Source organism: Lucilia sericata, unplaced genomic scaffold (assembly GCF_015586225.1).
Source record: "Lucilia sericata isolate MDLA Ls3-8-SP2 unplaced genomic scaffold, ASM1558622v1 Contig000332F_arrow, whole genome shotgun sequence".
Classification (NCBI taxonomy): Eukaryota; Metazoa; Arthropoda; class Insecta; order Diptera; family Calliphoridae; genus Lucilia; species Lucilia sericata.
The window spans coordinates 132,501-155,222 of NW_023994353.1; the positions used below are offsets into that span (position 1 = coordinate 132,501).

General features: G+C 27.7%; 1 protein-coding gene across 1 annotated transcript in view; it reads left to right on the forward strand.

Annotated features, from left to right (window-relative positions):
* Positions 1-22,722, forward strand: part of LOC119603726 (longitudinals lacking protein, isoforms F/I/K/T) — a 193,232-nt gene that overhangs the window by 127,532 nt on the left and 42,978 nt on the right. The gene's annotated exons all lie outside the window — the stretch shown is intronic.

Below are 22,722 nucleotides of genomic sequence, written 5' to 3' on the forward strand. Positions count from 1 at the left end.
TTATTTTAATTATAAATGTTCGCTGGGATTTTTTTTTGTTTAAATTTATTTACTTCCATTATTTTTTTTTTAATTAATATCATGGCAAATATGTATGTATTATTTTTAAGTTAAACTAATTTTTCCTTTTTTTTAATGTTTTTTTTTTTCTTAATTTTATAATTTTGTCCTAAATTTTTAAAGAAATTTTTGAGATATTGTTTTGTTTAAAAGAAATTTTTTTCTATAATTAAAAAATAATAATAATAATTTTCTACTTTTTTTTCTTCTATTTTTTCTATATATTTTTTTTCTGGTTAAACAGATGATTCTACTCCCTTACATAGCAGTAGTTTTTTACAACAAAGACGTGGTAGTATACGTTTAAAAACCAGTCCCCTAACCAGCCCTTTAGCCACGGGCCCTCAGGGTGTTATAAAATATGAACCTAGAACGGGTTTGGAAGAAATCGAAGACGACGATGATGATGAGGATGACGATGAAAATAAATTGGTGGTGAGTGGTTTGGAACATAAACCCTCAAGAGGTGGTTTAACGGGTAGTAGTGGTGGTGGTGGTGTTGGAGGTGAAGACGATGATGATGAAATGTGTGAACAACCATGTGATTTGCGCTTAAGTAGACATTTTAATCTTGTCTCTATGGCCTTACAACAGGCCGCAGTGGTAGCAGCCACGGGTGATCAAAAAACGGCTGCAGCCATGGCGGCTGCCATGATGAGCAGCGGCGGAGCAGCAGCAGTTGCCGGAGGAACAACAGGTATGCCTCCAGCTACACAATTACAACAAGCGGCCTTACAGACCATAGCAGCAGTAGCGACGTCACATCAGACGCCACATCATGCTTTACAACATCATGCCCTTATGAACTTTCCAGCTGGAGGCGCCTCACCCTCACGCCGTTACAGTACAAGTGATGGTGGTGCCGGTGGTGCTGGGGTCTCCACTGTTAGTGCTGCTTCTGGATCGGCTGCGCTAGTGGCCTCTAGTAGTTCGGCCATTGCTGGTGCTTCTACCTCAACCATAGTGGCTCCCCATACGCCCTCCAGCACTGGCGGCAGTAGTTCGGTTGGCATGATGGGCGGCCAGGGTGTAGCTGGTCCTGGTAGTGCAGGCGCTACTGGTGCTAGCGGTTCTGGTGGCTCGGGTGGCAGCTCCACCTCTTGGGGCGGCGCTTACACCTGTGAACGCTGTGGTAATTCTTATGCACGTCCGCATAGCCTTAATAGACATGTACGTTTCGAGTGCGGCGTTGAACCCAAGTTTGAGTGTCCCATTTGTCACAAGAAATCCAAGCATAAACATAATCTTGTGCTGCATATGCGCACGCATCAACATCGATGATATAATCGATGACAGCAAACATTAAAAACAAACGAATCACTGATTTGTATAAAAAGAGAAGTAACATTAAAGGCCTAACTAAGAGAGCATTGTTAGTTAGAAGAGGGTAATTTAAGAGAATTGAAAAAAGAGCTTTAACTTAGAAAAAAAAAACAAATTTCTCTACAAAGTGAAAGAATTCTTTAAGTTTTGTTTTTAATGTTTTTAAAAAAAAAAAAAAAAACACCAGCACGAATGTGATTTTTTTTTAATAATTATTTAAAATTTGTTTCCAAATGATCTTGAATTTCTTAGTCGTTTTTTTTTTTAATAATACTTTAAGTCAAACTTTTTATAACTTTTTAAAAAATCTATATATATAAAAAAAACTGCGTAGATTTTCTTGTGACATATATTTAAAAAAAAAACCATAAAATTTCTTTGTTGTTGTTAAACGTAAACGTAAACATAAATAAAAAGAAAAGCTTTTTTTTTAAACCAAAACCTTTATTATAACTTTAACAAAAAAATGCAAATTTTTTTTATATTATTATTAATAATTTTTATTTTTTTTTTAATTTTTTATAAATTTCAAAACACTGAATGATCTCAACCATAATAAAACTATGCATTTTTTTCAAATTATTATAACGAAAAAAAAATTTATAAAAAATCAATTATAATAACAACTAAACATTCTTAAATATCTAATAATAATAATACAAAAAAAAAGTTAGAAAAAAAAGCTTTTCTTTTTTAAGATAACAAACAAAAAACCTAAAAAAACAGCAAACTTGGTTTTAACACGCATTCTTTTTTTTTAAATTTTTTATATTTTATATTTAATAAAACAAGTCAGCATTAGTTAAATATAAAAAAACGTTAGCAAATAAACGTTAAAAATAATTTAATTCTATATAAAAAATAAGCAAACAATTGAAAAAAAGTTAAAAAAAAAGAGAAAAAAAAAATATATAGGCAAACTAAATATGAAACTAATTGTGAGCTAAATGTGCAATAAATCAATAATTATAATTAGCACCAATTTTATATACAATACATAAATATAAATTTAAAGAAAAAAACAACAAAAACAAAAACCCATAACACTAAAAAAACAAAACAACAAAAAATAATAATAATAACAAAAAATCTTTGTAAAAGCAACACAAAATCTGAAACTAATCAATCCTAATTTAAAACAAAAACAAACATTAATTAATTATAAAAGCTTTCTTATATACACATTTAAAAATAAAACAAAGTTCTACAACAAATATTTAAGAGACATGTTAGCAGACAGAGAGTCAAGTTATAAGAGAGTTTAATTAGTCAAAAAATAAAAAGGTCTAAAGCATACTAAATGATTATCCTAACAACTCAAATAATGTCAAATGAAACTAGTCCAAATCAAATCAAAGAAAGAATCCTTAGGAAAAAATGTAGAAATATTAACAAATCGTGACCCTATATTCAAAAAGTGCGAACTCAATTTTGGGCAAAGTGAGTTTTTGATGCAAAAGGATTCCTCAATGCATGATCCACGTCTGGTATAAATTTGAAACCAAAAAAGTAATTTTTGCACTTTTAACAACAATTTTTGTTAATATGCTATCTCAAAGTTAAATTTTTATTGAAGAAAATAAGTGCTAACTTCCATACAAATTTTACAACATTTTTTAAAACTTCAAATTTATTTAAAATTTATTTTGTATATTAACAAGATGAACATGCTGAACACAAAACAGGTGAAGATTAATAAATTGAATGTATAGTTTTTAAGATATGATCATTTATATAATTGTATATAAAGCCAGTTTTATACTTTAAATAATGTTTTTCCGAAAATTGTAAAGTTATTTCAGAAATCGTTTATAACACTAAGATCTATAATATTCTATGGTTCCAATTTAGAATTCTGATTATAAAAAAGTCTTTAAATGTGCAAATTATGGAGTATTATTCAAAAAATATTGGTACTTTTTATATTCAAAAACTTTTCATAATTTAAAATATTTGTACTGAGAATAAGGAATAGTAAACAAGCAGATATGCCATGAGTTTTTCTACTTAAATGGTGTAAATGCATCTTATTGGACTTACTGGTTTGACTTATATCCCTTAAAAAAAAAAAACATTTCATAAAATTATAAAATAACGCATATTATTAGAAGAAATTTTTGTTCTATTCTTTGAACAAAACATGCTAACTTAGAACAAATATTTGTTTTTTTGTCGACCAAAAAGTGCTATCTTAAATAAGTCGCTAAAATGTGCAAAATATTAAAATTTTTTCATAGGTAAGAATTAGTAAGGATGTTAAAAACGTATTATGGAAGAAATATTTTCTTTTGGTGCAATATTTCACGAATTAAATAGTTTTTTTGCTTTCCTGAAAACTAGACTTTATTGATTTAGCACTTTTTGAATATAGGGTATCGAAATATTTCTCTTAACTGAAAGAAAAATGGTTGTTATTTAGAGATCATTATATTAGAGCAGTGATACGCAAATAGTTCTCTAAGTTCAGGGCTTTCTTGCAAAACAATGCAAACCTTCGGAAGAAAAAATGTTTTACTCTCTGCCGACTTTTGCTTTAAAGCTTTCACAATATTTTCCCTCTATGAAAGATTTAGATCAACAAAAGAGTTAGAGAGAGAGAGAGAGAGGAATCGAAAGAAGGCAGGAGGTTTTTTGAAAGGAGTAAAGTTCAAACTATTCTCACCACAAAAAACAGTGATAAGCAAGCAGTTCTCTCATATACACAGAAAGCTAAGTTAAGAGCTTTCTTGCAAAACAGTGAAAACTAGTCAGAGAGCAAATTTTTTATTCTCTGCCGACATCTGTTTTAAATCTTTCACTAGGTCTAGAGACCAATGTATACTTTTCTCAAGAATTGAACTGTTCATAAGATACACAAACAGCTAAGTTTAAAGCTTTCTTTCACTCTTAATTTCACATATACATATGTATGTATGTAAAAAACACTGTAAACCAATTAGAGAGCATTTTTTTACTCTCTGACGACATCTGTTTTAAATCTTTCACTAGGTCTAGAGACCAATGTATACTTTTCTCAAGAATTGAACTGTTCATAAGATACAAAAACAGCTAAGTTTAAAGCTTTCTTTCACTCTTAATTTCACATATACATATGTATATATGTATGTAAAAAACACTGAAAACCAATTAGAGAGCATTTTTTACTCTCTGCCGACTTCTGCCTTAAAGCTTTCACAATATTGTTCCCCTATAAAAGATTTAGAGAGACGAAAGAGTTAAAGAGAGAGGAATCAGGGCAGAAGACAGAATGTTTTTATAAAAGGAGTTCAAAGTATTCTCACCTTTAGGTCCAGAGACCAAAGTATACTTTTCTAAAGAATTAAACTGCTCATAAGTTGCACAAAAAGCTAAGTTAAAAGCTTTCTTTCACTCTTAGTTTCACATACTGAAAACCAATAAGAGATCAATTTTGTTTTACTCTCTGCTTTCACGATATTCTCTCCCTACTCTAAAGAATTGAACTGCTCATAAGTTGTACATAAAGCTCTCTTAATTTCATACATATGTATGCTCACACATACATATATATGTAAAAACACTGAAAATCAATTAGAGAGCAATTGTTTTACTTTCTGCCGACTTCTGCTTTAATGCTTTAGAGAAACCAAAGAAATAAAGAGAAAGAAATCAAAAGAAGGCTGGATGTTTCTATTAAAGGAGTAAAGTTCAAAGTATTCCTTTCTTTAGGTCTTCATAATACAAGCCAACATATGTTTAAACTAGAGATCAAAGTATACTTTTCTAAAGAATTGAATTGTTCATAAGATTACATAAAAAAGCTAAGTTAAGAGCTTTTTAGCTCTCCTAATTTCACACATATGTATGCTCACACATGTATTAAAATCAATGAAAACCTGTCAAAGAGCAAATTTTGTACTTTCTGCCAACTTCTGCTTTAATGTTTTCACGATATTCTCCCCCCTAAAAAAGATTTAAAGAAACCAAAGAGATGATGACAGAGGAATCAAAAGAAGGAATAAAGTTCAAAGCAGAATTCTCTCTTTAACAGATCAACAAATTTTTAAACCAGAAACTAAAGTATACTTTTCTAAAGGATAGAGCTACGTTGAATCTGGTAACAGAATTTCTCCATCCCATCACATTTTCGAGATATCATGTCCTTAAAATCGAAGAACACCAATTTTTGGTCATTTTTGAAACGTTATTTATAAAATTTGTAGTGACATCTAAAAGTCCAATGTATTGACTTTAAAATAAAGGTTTAACCTCTGTTATATCTCTTTACTTCTTCGAAACATTGGCTACACTTCTTTAGCACTTTTCTTTTCTAAAAAGTAGTAAAAAATTCTTATAAGCTTTCATACTTTCACATCGTAACAACACCATTCAAAAAGCTAACCTTAAAATTTATCGATCACTACTTAACAGTAACTTAAACAGTCCCTCTTTGTAGTTGAGATTTGTAGTATCAGATTGGTCATTGCTACACTTTAACTTTGGTCTAGGTAGCCACCATACTGTCTCCTCGTAGTCAAAGGAATATATTGAATAATCAAGTGGAATATTGAATTGGACACATAAAGAGACTGAGAGCTACTGATTCTAATCATTTGTTTCTTGTAATTCGTTTGTTAAAGTAAAAAAAGAATCTGTAGAAAATATCTCCAAAAAATTGATCTTACTAGACCATGATTGGACAGATCGATCGGACCAAAACACTTCTATAAAATTAAAAGCTTTTGTTTTGAAACTTTTGTTTCTCCAACAGATTGATCTGAATCGATACCTAAACTTTAAATAAAACATTTTAAATTAAATAGAAGAATCGTAGGAAAATGTTTTATAAAACTTATCTTGCTAGATCTTGATCTGAACGATCGGACCTAAAGACAACAGTGTCGTGTTGAAAAGCGAATCTTTAAATAACAATTCTACGATTTTCAAACTTTTGTTTCTAGATTTTATGATCAATCTCCGAACAACGAGCTATAGCAATACCAAAGTCATTCTTAAAATAAAAAGTGAATTAGATTAGATCTTAATGTGAAGAAAGATCGAATCAAAACACAATAACTGTGATAAAAAGTGACAGAGAATAAACACCTCGGTTTTAAAAGTATTTCCATAACTAGACTCTTTAATTTGAAATTTTAACATTATTGTTGAAGCTGTGACAAATTGAGTTTTTAATTAATACAAAATCTTTACTCAAAATAAAGCGTTTTGATTATAAAATATCGAAAATAGCAAAATTTACGAAAATCTCTACATAAAGTCTTAAAACCCTTCGATCTTTATAGGCCTTGATCTGCAGGATCTAACCATTATCATATTATGAATATTTTCTGCCAAATTTTAAAGCTTTTTACTTAGAAATCAAACAAAGAGAATAAACTGATCCATACTTTATTCCTGCTCTCTTTAAAGATCTCAAAAGCTTTCTAACTGCTTTTATTTGTTTTTTTTTATTAACAAGTTAGAGCTTAGTTAAGTGTGAAAGTAAGATTGAAAGTAAAGCTCATGAGAACACTATTTTTCGACACCAGCTTTATAGCAAAGATAGGCAAAGAGCTTTCTGCGTTTGTCACTTTAAGCCGAGGCCTGACTGATAGTAAAGAAAGAAAGTAAAGCTTATGAAAGCAATTTTTTCCATACCAGCTTTAAAGCAAAGATAGTCATAGAACTTTCTGCATTTGTCACTTTAAGCTGAAGCCTGATTAATAGTAAAGAATGAAAGTAAAGCTTATGAAAACACTTTTTTCGATACCAGCTTTATAGCAAAGATAGGCCAAGAGCTTTCCGCAGTTGTCACTTTAAGCTGAGGCCTGATTAATAGTAAAAAGAGAAAGTAAAGCATATGAAAGCACTTTTTTTCGATACCAGCTTTATAGCAAAGATAGTCATAGAGCTTTCTGCAGTTGTCACTTTAAGCTGAAGCCTGATTAATAGTAAAGAGAGAAAGTAAAGCTTATGAAAACACTTTTTTCGATACCAGCTTTATAGCAAAGATAGGCCAAGAGCTTTCCGCAGTTGTCACTTTAAGCTGAGGCCTGATTAATAGTAAAAAGAGAAAGTAAAGCATATGAAAGCACTTTTTTTCGATACCAGCTTTATAGCAAAGATAGTCATAGAGCTTTCTGCAGTTGTCACTTTAAGCTGAAGCCTGATTAATAGTAAAGAGAGAAAGTAAAGCTTATGAAAGCACTTTAAGCAAAAGAGCTTTCTGCATTTGATGCCTGGTCAATATCTCTTAATAGTTTCTTTATTTCAATTTCGTATAAATCGTATTTATATGAGGAAAGATCTTTGTGTCATCATGATAGGCTAAGAGCTTTCGCATGATCAAAAACCAGTAAGTAAGCTCATTTGTCACTTTCTGCCAATGCCTGATCTATAGTTTTAGATCAGTGTCTTTTAAAAGCTTCGCTATTTTTGAAAACAAAGTCTCGATGACAAAATTTCCTTCTATAAACTTTAGACTTTCATAAGAATATTATGTATAAGAAAGAGCTTTTTGTTTAGAGACAAGCTCGATCTATAGTAGAGTTAGGCAAAGAGCAGTCTTATGATCTTTCTCATATATTTAACAGTTAAGAGAGCTCATTTGCCACTTTCCGCCTATAACTGATCTATAGTCATAATAACAACACTTAAGTAAGTTGAGAGAAATATTAAGGTTTTAGATCTTTTTTATGAGAGAGTAAGTAAAAGATTCTTTAGCTAATTAAAGAAACCAGCATACTCTTGGCAAATTGTTGTAAAATTTACAATAATAAAAAAGAGCATTTAAAAAAGTGATCTCATGATTTTATAACAAAAAAGTAAAAGTTGTGAAAAGAAGAGAAAAATCTGCAACTATTTGTTAAGAGTAATAAAATTATTACAAAACAAAAAACTACTCTCTGTTAAAAGAAAATTATTATTATTTTTTTATTTTTTGAGTGAAACACCATGTGATAGCAATGTGAGAAAGTTTAGTAAGAGCAAGTGAGAAGAAAAATAAAATGGCTAAGGGGGGTTTTTTTTGTAGGCTTTGTTTTTAATTTTTTTGTGATTTTTGTGTATAACACTAAATAATAAATTAATATAGTTTAACTAGTCAAAAAAAATAAAAAATAAATAAAAAAATGACAAAGAGAAAAAAAAACACTTTTAAAAAGAAGTTATAATAAAGAGAAAGAAACAAAAAAACAAGAGTTAAAGCAAAGAAGTGATGTTACATATAAAGCACTTGTAAATAACAAAAATTAAAATTTTTAAAAAATATATAAAATAAATTTAGAAAAATATATTTTTGTTGACAGAATTGAATAAAATAAAAATAAAAATTTTACACACACACAGACCAAAACTTGTTAGAAAAAATAATAATAATAATAATATTTACACTTTAAAAATAACTGCATTTAGCTTTGCAAATAAATTTAAAAAAAAAATTAATTAAATTAAAAAAATTTAAGAAAATAATATAAAAAATGCACCTTAAAAAAAAGAAGTTTAATTTGTTAAAAATTTAAAAAAAAATATTTTCAAAATTCAAAAAAAATTTTAAAATTTAAACAATTTCCCCTTTAAAAAAAAAACACTCTAACGCTTACAAAGTAAACTTTTAGCCAAAAAAAAGAAAATTATAAATTTAACAAAAAAAATCTTTATAAAATTTTCTTTAAATATAAAAAGCCGTCCTCTTTTTTTTAAAAAAAAAGCTACCATACCATTCGCTTACTAAATAAAAATAAACGAAAATATAAAAAATTTATAAAAAGAATCATTAAAACTTCTTTAACTTAATGTGTGTCTTTGCAAAGCTTGTTTATTGTAAATTTTCAAAAAAAAAAATATTGAAATTTTTAAAAAAATAACAATTCTTTCAATTAGCAATTTTTTTTAAATATTATTTTTTTACACTTGCGATCTCTTTTAAACATTATATTCGTTATAATTATTAAAACAATATATAATAACTACATTATACATACATATTTTTCATTTAAATAGCTTTTCTAGTTTGTATTTGTTTAAAAAAAAAACACTTTTTTTAATTTCTTTTAATTTTCTTTTTTAAATAAGGAAAAATATTTTTAATAATTATATATAATTTTTTTTACTTCATTCCACTAAAAAAAAGGGTTTTTTAAAAAGGATTTTTTGTTGGTTATAAAACACTAAATTTGTAAAATATTCGTTAAAAGCAAAAAAAAATTTATTGTAAATTTTATTTTCAAAATTGTTGTAAAATGTTAAAGAAATATTTTTAATTTATACAAAATTTTTTTGGAAATTCCAAAAGTCTTAATTACTCTAAACATATTTCCTACCACTGTAGCTTCACTCTTCACCTAAAATTCTCTAATAGAGAAACCGTTTCTAGAACTAACTTCCATTAAAGCTTATTATTTATTAATTAAGCAAAGAGAGCAAGGAAAGCTCATGTTAGCGCTTTTTGTCGATACGTGCTCTATAGTAGATAAAGGCAAAAGAGAGCTATATTCATTTGTCACCTTATGCCGATGCCTAATCTATAGTTAGTTTCTTTTAACACCTTCAATAGCTCTTTCGGCCGCTTGCGGTAAACTTAATTTGAACTGTTGACAATTATTCGAAATAGTGTTACCGAGTCGTTTTTAGGATGACGCAGTAGACACACAATTTGCTAACACAAGAATCGGAATTTAACTCTCGATATTAGTTTCAGATCAGTCCCCTTTATTCTGCAGTGGTAGTTTCAGTTGTCTATAGTTCTTTCTTGCAACGACCGCTTCTAGAAAAGTTTTTTTTTTCAATTTTAATTGCTGACAATATTTGGAAACAGTGTTATCAAATCGCTTTCAAGATGACACCATTGACACACATAGTCCATAGTCAAGACTATAGAATAGTCTGTTCTATAGTCTCGAATAGAGACTATAGAGACTATAGTCGAGACTGTAGGTGAGTCTATAGTCGAGACTATTTATTCACCTATAGAAGAGTCTATAGTACAGACTATAGAATAGTCTATAGTCAAGACTATAGAGTTAAAGCAAAGAAGTGATGTTACATATAAAGCACTTGTAAATAACAAAAATTAAAAATTAAAAAAATATAAAATAAATTTAGAAAAATATATTTTTGTTGACAGAATTGAAAAAAATAATAAAAGTCAAGACTATAGAATAGTCTATAGTCCAGACTATAGAATAGTCTGTAGTCAAGACTATAGAATAGTCTATAGTCCAGACTATAGAATAGTCTGTAGTCAAGACTATAGAATAGTCTATAGTCAAATCTATAGAATAGTCTATAGTCAAATCTATAGAATAGTCTATAGTCAAGACTATAGAATGTATATAGACAAGACTATAAAATAGTCTATAGTCAAGACTATAGAATACTCTATAGTCAAGACTATAGAATAGTCTATAGGCAAGACTATATAATAGTCTATAGACAAGACTATAGAATAGTCTATAGTCAAGTCTATAGAATAGTCTATAGTCAGGACTACATAATAGTCTATAGTCCAGACTATAGTCAAGACTATGGAACAGTCTATAATCAAGACTACGGAATAGTCTATGATCTAGACTATAGGATGGTCTATGGTCAAGACTAGAACAGTTTATAATCAAGACGATAGAATGGTCTATAGTCAAGACTATTGAACAGTCTATAGTCGATACTATAGAGTAGTCTAGTCAAGGCTATAGAATAGACTACAGTCAAGACTATAGAGTAGTATAGTCAATACTATAGAATAGTCTATAGCCAAGGCTATAGAATAGTCTATATTCAATTCCGTAGAATAATCTATATTCAAGTCCGTAGAATAGTCTATAGTCAAGATTATAGAATAGTATATAGTCAAGACTATAGAATAGTCTATAGCCAAGGCTATAGAATAGTCTATAGTCAAGACTATAGAATAGTCTTTAGTCAAGACTATAGAATAGTCTATAGTCAAGATTATAGAATAGTCTATAGCCAAGACTATAGAATAGTATATAGTCAAGACTATAGAATAGTCTATAGTCAAGACTATAGAATATTCTATAGTCAAGACTATAGAATAGTCTATAGTCAAGGCTATAGAATAGTCTATAGTCAAGGCTATAGAATAGTCTATAGTCAAGGCTATAGAATAGTCTATAGTCAAGGCTATAGAATAGTCTATTATCAAGACTAAAGAATAGTCCATAGTCGAGACTATAGATTAGTCTCGACTTTAGTCTATAGTCAAGACTGTAGAACAGTCTATATGCGAGACTATGAATTAGTCTATAGTCGAGACTATTGATTGGTCTATAGTCGAGACTATAGATTGGTCTATAGTCGAGACTATATATTGGTCTATACTCGAGACTATAGTTTGGTCTATAGTCGAGACTATAGATCAGTCTATAGTCGAGACTATAGATTAGTCTATAGTCGAGACTATAGATTAGTCTATAGTCCAGATTATAGAATAGTCTATAGTCGATACTATAGAACAGTCTACAGTATTGGTCTATAGTCGAGACTATAGTTTGGTCTATAGTCGAGACTATAGATTAGTCTATAGTCCAGATTATAGAATAGTCTATAGTCGAAACTATAGAACAGTCTACAGTCGAGACTATATAACAGTCTATAGTCAAGATTCTTGTGTAAACTCCAGGTGTACAATTAAGCAATTTCTATAGGTATTATTTGGGCTTTTGAAAACTTTTTATCTCTTTAACATTTTACAACAAAAATTTTATTTAAAAGGAAAAAAATACGAAAATTTTGTTAAAAATTTATAAAAATGTTATAAAAGAATGTGATAAACCTATAAAAAACTAACAAAAAATCCTCAATAAAAAACTTATTAAATAAAAAATTATATATATTAAAAAAACAAATAAAACATTTCTAAAGAAAATAATATTTAAAAACAAAATAACCAAAACCCTCTTCTTTATAATAAAAAAAGTATATAAATATAAAGTGTTACTAAAATGTTTTAAATAGTTTATAAAATATTATTTCTTAAAGAGCTTGCTTTTGTTTATTATTATTTTTATTTTTATTATTTTTTTTAATATTAATAATTATTGTTTTTTTAGTTTAATTTTAAAAAATATACATTTCTAAACAATTTACTAATTTATAATAACAATTTATAAACATAAACATATAAAAACATATAATAATATTAAAAAAAAAATAAAAACAAAAACAAGAATCCGACAATTTTGTGCTGTGAAAAATAAAAATTGTGATAAAAAAACTATTCTCTTAAACATTTTGTTTAACAAAATGTATTAAAACAAAAAAACCAACAAAAAACTAAATAAAAAATATTTTTGTTATAAACAAAACAAACAAAATGGCGCAAAATTGAGTAAAAAAAAAAAAAAAACATAAATTTAATAATAACTAATGAAAGATATGAAAGTACTTTTTAATTTTTTCTTTTAAATTTAAATTTTTTTTTTTTAATATAAAATTGACAAGAAAAACAAAAATTGTACCTAATTCCCCTTTTAAAAAATATTTTCAAGAACGGCTTTGTTGTGATTTAATCTTTAAAAGAAAACCCTATTTCTAATAATTTTATTTAATTTATTAATTATAATTGGCAAATTTTTTTTTTCTAATTAACTAAGTATATAGACAAAATTTATTTTTTTTTAAACAAAAAATACAACAAAATTTCGGTCAGTATTCGCTAAAAAAAAGATATAAAATTTATTTTAACAACAACAAGAAAAAAATTTTTTTTTATAAAAATTTTTTAAAATTCTTAGTTTTATTATTAATTAATTTTTAAAATTTTTTGTTAATTTTTTTTAACTTTGGTATTTAATAATTAATTTTAATTTGTTTATAAAAAAATAATTGGAATATTTTTTTTTTGTTTATAATTATAAATTTTTTTAAAATTGGTTATAAATTATTTTATACAAAAAACTTTTTTTTTTATAATTTTTTATAATTTTTATTTCTGTGCAATTTCTTCGCTAGTCATACACAAATAAATTGCATATTGTTTTATGTTTTACATATAATTATTTGTAAATATTTAAGTAAAATTTTTAAATTTTTTACTAAATTTAAGTTTATTTTTTTTAATAATAAGTTTTCCGTTAGTGAGTTTTCTTTAAAAAAAAGCTTAAGCTTATCGTATAATACATATTTTCTTTTAAAAGAAACAGGATTTAAGTTATATAATTTTTTCACTTTAAGGTTGTGGTTTATATTTAATTAACATTTTTTTTATTTAAATCTATTATTTCTTAAAAAAAAACTATTTTTTTATTAATATCTATTTTATATTTCTTTTAAAAAAAGTTAAAAGGAATGTTTATTTAACAGTTTTTGTTAAGGTTTAGTTAAACTAAAGATCAGTGATCCCTCCAATAGATTTTCTTTCAACTTCTTAAGAATTTGAAAACAAAATTTTCACTGAAACAAGTTCCCCTTTCTCTTCATTGAACTTTGTAAAATGCGGTTCACCTACTTTAACTTTCACACACTTCAACTTTTAAGTTTGTAGGAGAGAGGGGGAAAAGAAGAATGGTGATTGCCGAAATAAAAATCTATCCTTAAGAAAATGTTAATAGAAATTGAAACATCCGATCTAATTCCTTCAATTTGCTCAAAAATCCCTTTTCACAAAACAAAATTTCACATGAAATTTGTTCACAGATAATCCTTTTAAATCGAACTATATCTTCATATGTTGAGTTAAGTTTTCAGTGGTACTCCATCAGTAAAAAGTTTAGGAGTTTAACTGGTCGCCCAATAGTATAAAGTTAGAGTTTTGTGGTCTCCATTAAACAAACTATAACCTCACTTTAAGAATAAACAAATGCACTATTGTGAATGAATGTTTCTGAACAATATACAGCTTTTCCATTCATTCGTTTGTCAACTTCCCGTCACCTTCCTGGTCGCAAAACAATATAAAGTTAGAGTTTTAATGGTCTCCTCCAGGCTACAGCTTGAGTATTTTATGGTATCCAAACAAACTAAACATAACCTCACCTAAAGGCTAAACAAATGCACTATTGTGAATGAATGGTTCAGGGCAATATACGTCATAAAAAAATATATTCACTATTCCATTCATTTGTTTGTCAACTTCCAGTTATTCCAAGGTATTCCACAATTGGTTCTAAGATAATCCTCTTTTAACGATCTATATCTTCATATGTTGAGTTTTCCATGGCACTCCAATAGTGACAAGTTTAACTGGTCGCCAATCAATATCAAGTTAGAGTTTTAATGGTCTACACTAGGCTACAGTTTGAGTATTTTATGGTGTCCAAACAAACTAAACATAACCTCACCTAAAGGCTAAATAAATGCACTCTTGTGAATGAATAGTTTAGGGCAATATACGGCATGAAATGAAACTTCCAGGTATTCCACAATAGGTTCAAAGATAATCCTCCTATATCGACCTATATTTTAATGTGTTGAGTTTTTCATGGCACTCCAACAGTGACAAGTTTAACTGATCGCCAAACATTATAAAGTCAGAGTTTTAATGGTCTTTATCAGGGTATAAATTTGAGTATTTTAAGATCTTCACTAAACATAACCTCACTTTAAGGTTAAACAAAAACACATGGTTAATAATAACTTGGAACCTAAGTCGACGTGCTTTATATGAACAACTACCATGGCGGCCTTATTTCATGGTTTTACCCTGTAGCGTAACTTTGGAGATGTCAAAACATTCCTACCGTTTACAACCACGCAGATGTGATGGTATCTGTTGATTCGGCCAACACACTTCTCATGTATCCATGTACATTCTTTGAGAAAAACATTCGGCCCGCATACCCCTTCATCGATTCCCTATCCTATACACTTGATATCAACTCATTTCGATACCAGTCACTCCTCTGCGGGGTATCTGTTGTCTTCTTCGGCAACCGTACTGAACTTTTCCCCAAATATAGATTTCACTGTGTATTAGTCTTTTAACCAATATTTTCTTCCCGTAAGTTTGGGTTGAATACACAGTCACCACCTGCGCTCCTAAAGGACCTTTCCAATAACTGCAAAAAGGCAAAGTACGAACCGTGCTGCCAGTTAATATGATTCTCTGGTTAACTGGACCTCATTCCAAAGGTAAAAGGTCGAGGATACATATGACACCACCAGTTTATAGTTCAGTTAGGCTAGAGGTACTGGTTCTACGAAGACACGTCATTGAAGCATTTTCACTAAGGAAAACGTTAGATCCAATTTTCCAAAACTTGAACACACTAATCGACAAAATATCAGGAATTTTGCGAGTTCGTTTTTAGACAACAGATCTTCCAGTGATGTTTGCTTCTTCTAAATCCATAGAAAGAAGTCTAAAAGTCTGCAACAGCACGAAAAAGGCGCACTTATTCTATTACACTTCAGTTTTATCTATTGTTAAATATATGACATGCTGCTCCCTTCTGTTGGCACTACATAACATCCCAAATGGCTGGTCTCATATATGTTCCAATATCATAACCCTGCAGAGGTAATTGACGTTATAGTTGATACGCGATGCACTTCCGTTGGAACACCCATATTCATACAGACCAATTATGAACAATTATTTCCCGAGAGGAGTTTATTACTCAGAATAGGTATGATAGTGTAGAAATGGGTCCACAAAAATACTACGATTTCATGAGAATGTGAGCGATTGTCATTGATATAGCTTGTTGATGTACCAATTTCTCCACAAAGAGTTAAAATGAGATCCATATTAAAGCTGCAGTCGGATAAAGTTCGTGTACAACTGTTTACTAGTTCAAATGTTACCCCTAAGCCAAATTAGTGTCGACCGAGAAGTTATTATTAAATGACATAAAGTTATGCTTCAAATTTTGCTAATATTGTGCAGCTAACTTCACTGCTATTCGAGAAATGTCAAATCCCAAAATCCATCGATCTTAATGAAAAAGGTTCAGTTTTTTATGTATAATTGACAAGAGCTTTAGAAAAAGTTTCCGATTTTTAAAGAATTTTTGTAAATGAAGGGTTTTTTTATAGAAATTTGTAAAACTCTCTTTTCTTGGCGCATTGCAAACGGTGCGTGTATTACTTTTTGAAACCATTTATTGAAAATTTTCACTTCTTGAAATATTTTTACTGGAACTTTTTGAAAATCTTTTCTACTTTTAACTTTTTTCTTTTAGTCTTAATTGAATATTCTTTAGGCTCGAGTTGATGAAGTTTTTTTTTTCCAAATTGTTATAGATACTTTCCAATCTTTACTTCTTGAAGTATTTTTATTACAAAACTGAAACTTTCTGAAAAACTTTTCCACTTTTAACTTGTATCTTCTATTATTAATAGAGTATGCTTCAGGCTCGAGTTCGAATCCCATTTTGTAATGATATCTTTCAAATTTAACTTCTAGAAGTTTTTTTGATTAGAAAAAATGCAGGAACTTGCGGAAAAATGTTTCTACTTTTAACTTTTATCTTCTATTATTAATAGAGTATGCTTCAGGCTCGAGTTCGAATCCCACTTGGGGATAAATTGTATTGATATTTTCCAATCTTAACTTCTTGAAGTTGTTTTGATTAGAAAACCTACTGGAACTTTGTGGAAAACTTTTGTATTTTTAACTTTTTTTCTTCTATTTTTAGTAGAATATTCTTCAGACTCGAGTTCGAATCCCAATTGGGGATAAATTGTAATGATATTTTCCAATTTTTACTTCTTGAAGTTGTTTTGATTAGAAAACCTACTGGAACTTTGTGGAAAACTTTTGTATTTTTAACGTTTTTCTTCTATTATTAATAGAATATTCTTCAGACTCGAGTTCGAATCCCAATTGGGGCTAAATTGTAATGATATTTTCCATTTTTACTTCTTGAAGTTGTTTTGATTAGAAAACCTACTGGAACTTTGTGGAAAACTTTTGTATTTTTAACTTTTTTCTTCTATTTTTAGTAGAATATTCTTCAGACTCGAGTTCGAATCCGAATTGGGGCTAAATTGTAATGATATTTTCCAATCTTAACTTCTTGAAGTTGTTTTGATTAGAAAACCTTCTGGAACTTTGCGGAAAACTTTTCTACTTTTAGCTTTTTTCTTTCAATCTTTACTTCATGAAGAATTCTTATCGGAAAACTTACTGGAACATTGTGAAAAACTTTTCAACTTTAAGCATTTCCATCAGGAACATTCTGAAAACTTTTCTACATTTAACTTTTTTCTCTTAATATTAATATAGAAATGAGTTCGAATCCCATTTGGATATAAATTTGTCCCACTTTCTGAAGTATTTTTATTAGAAAAGCTACTGGAAGTTTCTGAAAAACTTCAGTCACGAGTTCGAATCCCATTTGCGTAAAAAATTTTGCCAAATTTTTATAGAAATTTTTTTTCGTTTACTTTCTAAAACCTTTTAAAAAACTGTTAAATTTTGTTCCTTAAAAATATAAATAAATAACTTAATTATTTAATAATTTAAAAAATTGTTTGTTTATATTTTTTTAAAAACTTTGTTTCGCTTTATTTTTTTATTAGAATTTTTAGCAGGGATTTTTTATTATTTTAATTTTTTTTTTCTTACTTTCAAATATTAAAATGTAAAAATAATAATTCAAATAATTAAAAAATAATAATAATAAAAAATCAAATTTCACACTTTACACCAAACCCACACTCTCCCTTAAAAAAAAAAAAAAACACACACATACACACAAAATAATAATAATTATAATAAAATATTATTAAATGAAATGATTTTGTTTTAAACAAAAGAGCTGTGAAATAAATAAAAATAAAAACTAAATATATATATAAAAAAACAAAAACAAATTATAAAAGTAATAAAAACATATATTGATGTGATTATTTTTTGTGATTGTTAGATAAAACAAAATTATGCAAAACACAAATTAATAATATATTTTAAATATTTTCTTTTTTTTTTAAATTTTGGTTAAAACACTAAATAATATAAGTTTAAATATATTTTTAATAAAAAAAGAAAATAAATAATAAAATTTAACATAACAACAACACTTTTCATTAAAAAAAAAGCACAACATTAAATAAAAAAAATAAATTTTAAATAAAACAAAATAAAGTTTCATTAATAATTAATAAAACCAACAACAAAAAAATGCCTTTAAAACAGCACATTAAACATTAATATATAAAATAATTAAAAAAAAAACTATTTTAATTTTAAATAAAAAAAAACAGAAATAAAATTAAAATATATTTTTGTAAAACACTTAAATTTATAAAAATAATAAAAAAACAAAATAAAAACATATTTTGTAAATTTTAGTCATTTTTTTTAAATATACATAATAATACAACAAAAACAACAACAGCAACAAGGGTAAAAACTTTAAAATTATAAAAAAAAAATAAAATAGTTTTAAAAAAACAGCTTTTAAAAATATATTTACATAACAACAACAATAAGTGTTAAAAAAAGGCATAAAAAATGTTTAAAATTAATTAAAATAAAATAAATATTTTTTTTTTCCAAAAAAAAAAAATAAAAATAAAATAAAATCCTTTAACTTAACACTTATTGTTAAAACATAATTTAAACAAAACACACTTGTTAAACATGAAAATTGAATAGAAAACAAAACTCACTAAAACTTGCTTGCATTGTTACATTTATAAAAACAAAAAAATAATTATAAAAATATATATTTATAATGTTAAGTTTTATCTATAAAAAAATAAATAAACAACACAACAAATTGTTATATAAACCCTAAAAAAACCCACAACATTAGTAAATGAATTATAAAAAAATATATATTTATGTAAAACTTATTTAAAAAAAAAAAATGCGCAAAATATTGTTATTATATTAAATGTAATTATTATTATTTTCTTTTCTTTTTTTAAAAATAATTTTCACCATATTTTCTTTTTATAATTCTTAAAACAAAAATGAACGCCTTAAGAAAAAAACACAAACAAAAGAAAATAATAATAAAAAAACCATATATTTTATATATATAAATAAAAAAAACGCCCCCTAATTAATAGTAATTATATAAGGAAAAAACCTAATGAATTGTGTAAAAAAATATATATTAATTATATATTAAAATAAATATTAAATAATATTGTAATGTAACGATTTAAAATAAACATTAAAAAATAAACCGAAAGAAATATGTGAAAGAAAACTACGAAAAAAAATTTAAGAAAAAAAAAACTCTTATTTAATTGTTATAAGAAAAACTAAAGCAAAAAATATATACTTAAAAAAAAACTAAAAAAAAAAATAAGAAAATTGTTTTTATTTTAAAAGAAGTAGCAGAAATAATTATAAAAAAGAAAGAAAAACATTTTCATAATATAGTTAATTTTAGAAAAAAATTGTACAAAATTTTATAAAATTATAAATATACATATTTTAAATATTTATAGAGATTTTCAATTGAAATTAAAGTTAAATTATTGTAAAAATAATTATAAACAAAACTGAACTAAAACTAAATTGGAACTGAAGTAGGAATGAAGTAGAACTGAACGAGACTGAAGTAGAACTAAACTAGAACTGAAGTAGAACTGAACTAGAACTGAACTAGAACTGAACTAGAACTGAACTAGAACTGAACTAGAACTGAACTAGAACTGAACTAGAACTGAAGTAGAACTGAACTAGAACTGAACTAGAACTGAACTAGAACTGAACTAGGACTGAACTAGAACTGAACTAGAACTGAACTAGAACTGAACTAGAACTGAACTAGAACTGAACTAGAACTGAACTAGAACTGAACTAGAACTGAACTAGAACTGAACTAGAACTGAACTAGAAACTGAACTAGAACTGAACTAGAACTGAACTAGAACTGAACTAGAACTGAACTAGAACTGAACTAGAACTGAACTAGAACTGAACTAGAACTGAACTGAACTAGAACTGAACTAGAACTGAACTAGAACTGAACTAGAACTGAACTAGAACTGAACTAGAACTGAACTAGAACTGAACTAGAACTGAACTAGAACTGAACTAGAACTGAACTAGAACTGAACTAGAACTGAACTAGAACTGAACTAGAACTGAACTGAACTAGAACTGAACTAGAACTGAACTAGAACTGAACTAGAACTGAACTAGAACTGAACTAGAACTGAACTAGAACTGAACTAGAACTGAACTAAAACTAGAACTGAACTAGAACTGAACTAGAACTGAACTAGAACTGAACTAGAACTGAACTAAAACTAAACTAGAACTGAACTAGAACTGAACTAGAACTGAACTAGAACTGAACTAAAACTAGAACTGAACTAGAACTGAACTAAAACTGAACTAGAACTGAACTAGAACTGAACTAAAACTGAACTAGAACTGAACTAGAACTGAACTAGAAATGAACTAGAACTGAACTAGAATTAAACTAGAACTGAACTAGAACTGAACTAGAATTAAACTAGAACTGAACTAAAACTGAACTAGAACTGAACTAGAACTGAACTAGAACTGAACTAGAACTGAACTAGAAATGAACTAAAACTGTACTAGAACTGTACTAGAACTGAACTAAAACTGAACTAGAACTGAACTAGAACTGAACTAGAACTGAACTAGAACTGAACTAGAACTGAACTAGAACTGAACTAGAACTGAACTAGAACTGAACTAGAACTGAACTAGAACTGAACTAGAACTGAACTAGAACTGAACTAGAACTGAACTAGAACTGAACTAGAACTGAACTAGAACTGAACTAGAACTGAACTAGAACTGAACTAGAACTGAACTAGAACTGAACTAGAACTGAACTAGAACTGAACTAGAACTGAACTAGAACTGAACTAGAACTGAAATAGAACTGAACTAGAAGTAGAACCGAACTAAAACTGAACTAGAACTAGAACTGAACTGGACTAGAACTGAACTAGTCGAGACGTAACTATGTATTTAGTAGAGACAAAACTCAAGACTATAGGGCAGTCTATAGTCGAGACTATGGAACCGCCTATAGTCGAGACTATGAAACCGCATATAGTCGAGACTATGAAAGCGCCTATAGTCGAGTCTATAGTCTGTATTCAAGTCTGTAGTCGAAACTATAGAACAGTTTTGAAACGAGGCAATAGTCAAGACTATAGTATAGTCTATAATCAAGACTATAGTATAGTCTATAATCAAGACTATAGTATAGTCTATAATCAAGACTATAATTCAGTCTATAATCAAGACTATGTCTATAGTCAAGTCTATAGAACATTCTACATCTGACACTAAAGACCAGTCCCCAGTTGAGCTTATAGAACATTATGTAATCGAACTTTTGAACAGTCTATAGTCAAGTCGATTTTTTTAACTAAAATTTTCTAAAGTTCAGCTTTCTGTTTAAAAATATATATATTATGAAAATGTTTTTCCTCCCAAATTTTTTAAAGGATTGCTATAGGTTTGCTGTTATTACTGGATTGAGGAAAAGATGTGCGTAATTATTTCGAGCAGAAAAGGTAAATTGTTCAATTCTATATTTTATATATTTTGAAAATAAAACTTTAACCACATACTTTGTTTCTTTTTCTATTACAGCTTTGTATGACAAATCTTATGATGATTAATGATAACTACAACCTGAAATTGTGTATTCTATGAAAAGGATGAGTAAGATATTGAGATATTGAAAATTCGTTTAGAATGGCATAAAAAAAACTATTTTGTTCTATATACTAATATAATGAAATAAGAGCTGATATTGGTCCACATTAACATCAATTGTTTAACATTTGGAGAAAGTTTGGCATTCAACTAGACTAAAGACCATAAACTGTCGACTAAACTGTAGATTAGAATATTAGCTAGTGTAGACTATATACTAGACTAGTTGATCTAATATAAAGTCTAGGCTATATACTAGACAAAAGACCTACCTGGACTGTATACATGAATAGTCTATAATCTGGCTATTCTATAGTCTAGTTTATACTCTAGTCTATTTTGTAGTCTATAGTCAAGTCTATGATTAGTGTCTAGTCAACTTTGTAGTTTGTAGTCTATTCTATAGACTAGCCTTAATTCTAGTCTATAGTCCAGTATATAGTAGTGTCTAGTCTCTAGAATGTTTTATAGTTTAGTCTAAAGTCTAGACTATATTCTAGTCTATATTTTAGCCTAAAGTATAGCCTATAGTGTAGTTTGAAGTCAAGTCAACAGTCTAATCCATAGTCTAGTCTAATGTATAGTCTATAGTATAGTCTTAAGTCTATTCTATATTAGAGTCTATAGTCTAGTCCATATTAGTCTAGTCTATAGTATATGTATGTTGTGGTCTATTCTAAAGACTAGTCTATATTATAGTCTATGGTCCAGTCTATATTCTATAGTTTAGTCTATAGTCTAGTGTAATGTCTAGACTATGGTCTAATCTATCATCTAGGCTAAAATCTAGTTTACTGTTTAGTCCATAT